The sequence below is a fragment of the Oryctolagus cuniculus genome, chromosome 12, assembly GCF_964237555.1.
Source record: "Oryctolagus cuniculus chromosome 12, mOryCun1.1, whole genome shotgun sequence".
Classification (NCBI taxonomy): domain Eukaryota; kingdom Metazoa; phylum Chordata; class Mammalia; order Lagomorpha; family Leporidae; genus Oryctolagus; species Oryctolagus cuniculus.
In genome coordinates this window covers 80095943-80103177 of record NC_091443.1, presented here as the reverse complement: position 1 = coordinate 80103177, position 7235 = coordinate 80095943, and the positions used below count along the sequence as shown (strand labels likewise).

At 54.6% G+C, this 7235-nt stretch overlaps 1 pseudogene; it reads right to left on the bottom strand.

The window, feature by feature from the left end:
* Positions 1 to 6335: 6335 nt before the first annotated feature.
* Positions 6336 to 6893, bottom strand: LOC108178367 (small ribosomal subunit protein eS27-like pseudogene; annotated as a pseudogene).
* Between the last annotated feature and the right edge of the window lie 342 nt (positions 6894 to 7235).

The following is a 7235-nucleotide window of genomic DNA, read 5'->3' as shown; positions in this document are numbered from 1 at the left end:
AAAGAGAGGAGAGGAAAGATTTTCTATGTGCTGGCTCATCCAAATGCCCTCAACAGCAGAGGCTGGGCCAGGCCCTCCATCCAGGTCTCCCATTTGAGTGGCAGGGACCCAGGTCCATGAACTATAATCAGCTGCTGTCCAGGGGGACTAGCAGGGAATCAGATCAGAAACAGAGTAGCTGGGACTCAAACCAGTGCTCTGATATGGGATGTGGCTTCCCAAGCAGTGGCTTAACCCCCTGTGCTACAATGGCCATCCCATGTTGCTAAAGTATTAAAAAATAAATAAATCCCAGTTTCCTATCATTTCACCTGAAGACACTCAAAACGCGAGAAGGAAACGTGGACTTACTGAATTTCAGGGTTACAACCCCTGTTCAGACAGGCCAGCTGGGGCCTACTCCTACATTGGCGCCCAGCTGCCTGGAGAACCCACAGTCCTCTGCTCTCTGCCCGCGGCCTGGGCAGCTCTTCCTTGGGGTAACCGGCTTAGCGCCTCCGGGGCCCAGCCGCATCCACCCGAAGGAATGGGTCGCCTGCTTTCCCCACCTCCCGCCTATCCCTCAACAGCTCGCTCCCCGCCGGCGGCCTGGCCTGGCGCACAGGGAAGCAGCTGGCTGGCGCTCAGCGAGCCTGCAGGCCGCAGCCAGGCTCCGGCAGCGAGGGCGGCCCCAGCCCGGCCCCCGTCCGCACTGGCCTCCGCTCCGAGGCGCCCGAAGGGGCAGGAGGCCGGCTCGGCTCCCGGGACTCCTCGGGTAGGTGGGAAGAGCTTCTTTTGAAAAAGTGGCTTTGCGGGACCTGAAACCACCCTGTGAGGGCTGGTTTTTGGGAAAGGTGTTAAATGACTGGGAGAAAGGCTTACTGGGGGGGGGGGGGGGGGGGCTTCAAAGCACGCCCAGAACACCCCCCGCAGGGCCTCCCTCCCCATTGTCTCCGGCGCTTTGATGTCGGTGCACCCCATTCCTCTCCCAGCTCACTACAAAGCAGCAGCCTAATTACCCTGTTTGGACAGCCTCCTCCCCAGAGACACCGTTTGGCCTTCCCAGGCCCCCCAAGCACTCGCACCATCCAGGTTGTTGCAAAATCCTCCTTTCCCCAGACTGGCTGGCAGAACGGCCCGTTCCAAAGCCGCCTCACCGGGCAGATCTGGACTCGCTCCCCGCATTCTGGCTGCTCTGTGGACACAGGCCATCCTCCCTGCGGCCGGGGCGGGAGCAGCAGGTGGACCGGAAGCAGCTTTCTCAGCCTCGGTGCTGCTGAGCCCCTCCCTCCCCGAAGCCTCCGGGACACCCTAGGGCTCCGGGGGACCGAGGCTGGCATGTGGGGAAGCTCAACCCCGGTGGGGTTTGCCCAACATCTAAACCAACCAGGTCAGCTTCCAGCTGCTGGGCAAGCAGACCCTGTTTCCAAACTGAGCAGGCTACCCCCTGCGCGGTGCTGGGCAGCGGTGGGCTCCCCTCCAACCCTGGAGCAGCCCCCTCCCGGACCGCGGCGGCCCTTGCCATCCTTTCCTTTGGCTGAGAAGTTGGCTCAGGTCTCTGCCATTTCCAGCATCCCTCCTGGTCCCAAGGTGCTGCCTGTAAGGTGTCCAGTGCGTGACAAGTCTTCCCAGGCAGACAAATCAATTAATTCACAGGCTTTTATTGCGGTTCCGCTCCCGGGCGAGGTTCCCCGGTCCCAACAGAGCAACAGAGCAGAGGCCAGGGAAGTCGCGCGTCAGAGATTGGGAGGGCTCCTTTTATAGATTCAGGGCAGGGGGGTTAAAGGTTGAGGCGGGTCTGATCCTCATTGGTTGACCTTTAGGCACCTGCAGGGACCTTGACAAGGACTTTCTTCCCCGGAAGTAGGCCTCTCCACTCCCGGAAGTGTAGGCCTTCCCTCCTTGCGGATCCCAAAGCTATCACTGCCCACCTGGTGTCGTGTCCACCACCTGCCCTGCCACCTCTCTCCATGGAGTGGCTGCTCCCAGGGGTCCCTTGGGGCCTTGGGCCCGCCAACCGACTGGTGCAGTGGGCCAGGGGCTTCAGGAGGAAGTTTGAGCAGATCCATCTTCTTCCGTCTTCCTTTACTTCCTTCAGTGTTTCATTACAAAAAATTCAAATTTCAAACATTTTCCAAAGTCAAGAATATAATGAACCCCGTGGACCCCTAACCCAATCTCATTTCATCCATAGGCTCCCCACGCCCCCCCAACATGGGATTGTATGGAAACACACCATTCTGTAAACACTTCCTGACGGATCTCTGAAAGATAAGGAGTTTAAAAAAGCATAACCACAGTGTCACAGACCAAGACAGCAACAACCATTGTGCAACAGCAGCAAGCGCCCGGGCTCCGTGATTTGTGTGATCTCCTCCCGTGAATGGCTCTCATCTGGGCAGGGTCAGCCCGTGCCCGGCACGTGGTCAGGTCTGCTGGCTAAGTGCTAGTGAACGCAGTAGGTCTGCAATCCATCATATTTCAGCTGGGTCTCTTTTCTGATTGATTTATTTATTTGAAAGAGTTACATAGAAAGAGAAGGAGAGAGAGAGAGAGAGGTCTTGCATCTGCTGGTTCATTCCCCAATTGGCTGCAATGGCTAGAGCTGCGCCGAACTGAAGCCAGGAGCCAGGAGCTTCTTCTTGGTTTCCTATGTGGGTGCAGGGGCCAAAGCACCTGGGCCATCTTCCACTGCTTTCCCCGGCCACAGCAGAGAGCTGGATCAGAAGTAGAGAAGCTGGGTCTCGAACTGGCACCTACATGGGATGCTGGCACTGCAGGTGGCGGCTTTACCCGCCATGCCACAGCACCGGCCCTTCAGTTGGCTCTTAAAAAATTTTATTCATGTATTTGAAAGAGTTAGAGAGAGAGAGACTGAGAGCGATCCTCCATCCACTGGTTCACTCCCCCAAATGGTCGTGATGGCAGGGACTGGGCCAGGCTAAAGCTAGAAACCAGGAACTTCTTCCAGATCTCCTGCGTGAGTGCAGGGCCAAGTGCTTGGGCCATCTTCCACTGCTTTCCAAGGTGCATCACAGGGAGCTGGATCGGAAGTGGAGCAGCCGGGACTCGAACTGGCATGCAAATGGGATGTCAGTCACAGGTGGCGCCTTTACCCACTGTGCCACAGCGCTGGCCCCTCATTTGCTTTCCTTGGGAGAGTTAGGAAGTGCCTACTATGCACCATGCATCTCTGTATCCCTGTGCCAATCCTCATCACCATCATCTCAGCTAGTACGATCATCAGTTATCTCCATAGAAGAGAAAACCGAGGCTCAAGTACGTAAGCTGATGGGCCAGATCTCATAGCTTCTAAGTCATGCAACTCTGCTACCCCTGCCGCCCTCCCTGCCCCAGTGAGCAACCAGCTGGGCCACTGGTCCTGACCGTGAAGTCCTAGAACACAGCTGGAATAGACCAAGTCAGCTTCTGATTGCCAGCAGCAGGAACTGGGGCCTTTCACTCTTCCTACTCACGTCCTGGGAGGACCACCCCCTCGGCATCCCCTCGTCTACCCCATCCCGGGGGAGTCCTCTGGGTCCAGGCCCCAGCGGCTGAGCAAGCCTCGGGCAGGTACTTCAAAGCTTTTAACTGGGCCTTGCCAATGCATCATCAGGCAGGGAGAAAGCAAACCAATGAAAGTCACATTCTCACATGCGATCCACACACGGCGGCACGGGCAGCAGGCGCTGGCGGCTGCCTGCCCACTGCGCTCAGGTTTGGGGCCACATTATCTGTTTCCTCCTCCAGCTTCCCTCTCCTCTCTCTCCAAGGCCTGCGGTTGTTCGGGAAGAATTGTCCCTTTGTGTTCTCTTTCCTTTCTTCCTGTGCCTAATTAGGAATGAGGCTTGGGAACGAAGCTAATGAACCCCTGCCAGTTCGGGTGGAGACCAAGCTCCTCGCCCTATCAGTGTTGATCAATAACTCACTGCTGAAAGAACCTGAAAAACAATCCTGCCCGATCTAATGAGGGGGAGGCAGGGTGGCCTGGGCGAGGCCCGGGACGAGTGAGTGGCACCGGGAACCGCAGCCATTGCCTTCCTGGTGTGTGGCAGCCCCCAGGAGGTACGGCTTTCTCACGCCCACGGCCCTGGTTCCTAGCCCACTCCTCTGAACCGCAAGGATGCTCACCGAGAGTACCCAGAAGGTGCAGGGAAGCCATGCTGGCAAGATGGCTATGCTGTGTTTGGGACAAGGTGATCCCTCCCACCGGCAGAGCAGAGGCCATTGTCACAGGCCTGCTCACGACACAGGGCTACGCCCTCGGCTCAACAAGCTTCAACTGTCCTAGAGGCCTAGGCAGCCTCTGTCCTCAGAGACACAGAGGTGCTCTTGGCTCCAGAGAGGATACAGTTGTTTTCCTGGGAGATTACCAAGCAAAAGCACTAAAAACAGGGGTACCTGGAAGAGAACTGCAGGAGCGCCCCAAAGCCCAGCCTTGGTCACACCGAAACCCTCGTGCCTTTGATGTCGGCTGTATCAGACCTCGGTATCTCTCCCGGGGCTGGCAGTTCCTCTGTCTTCTCTTTGATGATTACAAGTGAGCTCCTCGTTAAAGATTAACTCAGGGAATGAAGGGAGTGGCACAGGGTAAGGCTGGGGCCAGCGAGACCCCAAGCACCGAGACCCAGAATCCCGTTGCCACCTCTGTAGTTAACATCTCCGAGTCTGATTCCACTGTGGGAATGCCACAGCACCCCTGAGCACCCAACACCTGTGGCGCCATTACCGCAGAGACTCACCGGCCCCCATCCCGGGGCCAATCAAAGGCAGGCCACAAGCACTGGGGACCCGCCAGCAACAGGTCACAGCTGATCATGCAAGTTATAATCATCAAAGGGAAGCCGGAGGAACTGCAAGCTGAGGGGGAGATGCCGGGCACTGCCCCGCCCCTGCTGTAACCTGCCCGACGCCGGCCTTTAGTCCTCAGAGCGCCTGGGAATGGAGCCACAGCTGGTGAGCTCCTTGCTCTGTGCACTGCGAAATAAACTCCTGCTCTGTTCCACCAGGCCCGTGCAGGGACTGCATGCTGGAGCTCCCTCTCGTTTTCTCAACTCTTCCCTGAGACTGCGCTCTCCCCACTTTTTAAACAAACTGTCTTCCCCTACCCTAGAGCAGTAAGCTTCCTCCCTGTGGTGCCCTCTTGACTCAAGGCTGCTCAGATCCTTAGGAATGTGATATACTGTTGCAAATGATGTATCATTCTATTCACTGCTTGAGTTTGACTTTCTCCCCTCCCACATGGGAGGGCGATCACCCGTTATCTGTCTTTCTGTACCTGGCCCATTTCACTGAAGATCATGTCCGCTGAGATCATCCATGTTGCACAAATGACAGGTTTTCCTTTTAGGGAGGACTGAACACTATTCCAATTGTGCATATCCACCACATTTCCTTTATCCATTTGTCTGTTGACAGGCATGTAGGCGCTCTCCAGATCCTGGCAATTGTGAATGGCGCTGCACTAACATGGGAGTGTACACCTCTCAACATACTCATTCCCTTTCCTTTGGATACAGAGTCCCTAGTAGGATTGATGGAGCTTATGGTAGGTCTATTTTTAACTTTTAAAAAAAGATTTATTTATTTATTTGAGAGACAGAGTTACAGAGAGAGGCAGAGAGAGAGAGAGAGAGGGAGAGAGAGGTCTTCCATCCGCTGGTTCACTCCCCAGATGGTTGCAATGGCTGGAGCTGTGCTGATCCGAAGCCAGGAGCCAGGAGCTTCTTCTGGGTCCCCCATGTAGATGCAGGGGCCCAAGGACTTGGACCATCTTCCACTGCTTTCCTAGGCCACAGCAGAGAGCTGGATTGGAAGTGGAGCAGCCAGGACTAGAACTGGTGCCCATATAGATGCTGGCGCTTCAGGCCAAGGCTTTTAACCCGCTGCGCCACAGAGCTGGCCCTTAGATTTATTTATCTACTTGAAAGGCAGAGTTACTTGGAGAGAGGAGGAGAGGCAGAGAGAGAGAGAGAGAGAGAGAGAGAGGTCTTCCATTTGCTGGTTCACTCCCCAAATGGCCGCAATGGCCAGAGCTACATTGATCCAAATCCAGAAGCCAGGAGCTTCTTCCAGGTCTCCCATGCGGGTGCAGGGGCCCAAGGACTTGGGCCATCTTCTACTGCTATCACAGGCCATAGCAGAGAGCTGGATTGGAAGTGGAGCAGCTGGGACTCAAACCGGCGCCCATATGAAATGCCGACAACACAGGTGGCAGCTTTACCCACTACGCCACAGTGCCGGCCCCTATTTTTAACTTTTTGAAGAAAACTTCCATTTCCTTTAATGACTACAAATTTTACATTTCCACCAACAGAGTGAAGTTCCCTTTTCTGCACATCTTTGCTAACATTTACTTTTCTTTTTCTTTTTTTTTTTTTTGCCCATAATCAAAACTTTATTGAAAAACTGACATCAAAATAGGGGGTAACTTGTATACCTTATAAAATCAAACAAAATTACATTATCTTAGTAGATTCACTAGAATCACTGAACTTACGATAAGGCTTTCTGTGAGAACACCAATCCAGGAGGTTGTGTGGGTCACTAGTGTTGCTTTCTTCTAAAGGAACAGCCTTTTGTGAGTCAGGCCTTCCCTCCTGTAGGCTGGCACAAAACTGTAGAACAGCCTACACAAAGAACCACTGTTTGGGCATGGCTGAAAACCGTGGTGATCTTGTAGCAACCTGGGCATTTTACGTCCATAAAATAAGAATTCGGACTTTGAACTAGCCGTTTCTTTTTATGTTTCTTCTTTTCCTCCTCCAAAGAGGGATGGAGTAAATCTCTAGCCAAGGGCATGTCGGCGGTCTGCGAGCCCGGCGCCTCTCACTGGTTCTGGCTACTCCCCTAGTGACAGCACACGAGCGGGAGCTCGGTATCAACTTCCGGGACAGAGGAGACTATTTTTCTTTCTTTCTTAAGAGCCATTCTAGGAAGAAGCTCCTAGCTCCCGGCTCCTGGCTTTGGATCGGTGCAGCTCCAGCTGTTGTAGCCAATTGGGGAGTGAACCAGTGGATGGAAGATGTCTCTGTCTCTCCTCTCTGCATGTAACTCTGACTTCCAAATAAATAAATCTTTAAAATAAAAAAGAGCCAGGGCTGGCGCCATGGTGCAGTAGGTTAATCCTTTGCCTGGGGGGCCGGCATCCCATATGGGCGCCAGTTCTAGTCCCGGCAGCTCCTCTGCCAGTCCAGCTCTCTGCTATGGCCTGGGAAAGCAGTAGAAGATGGCCCAAGTCTTTGGGCCCCTGCACC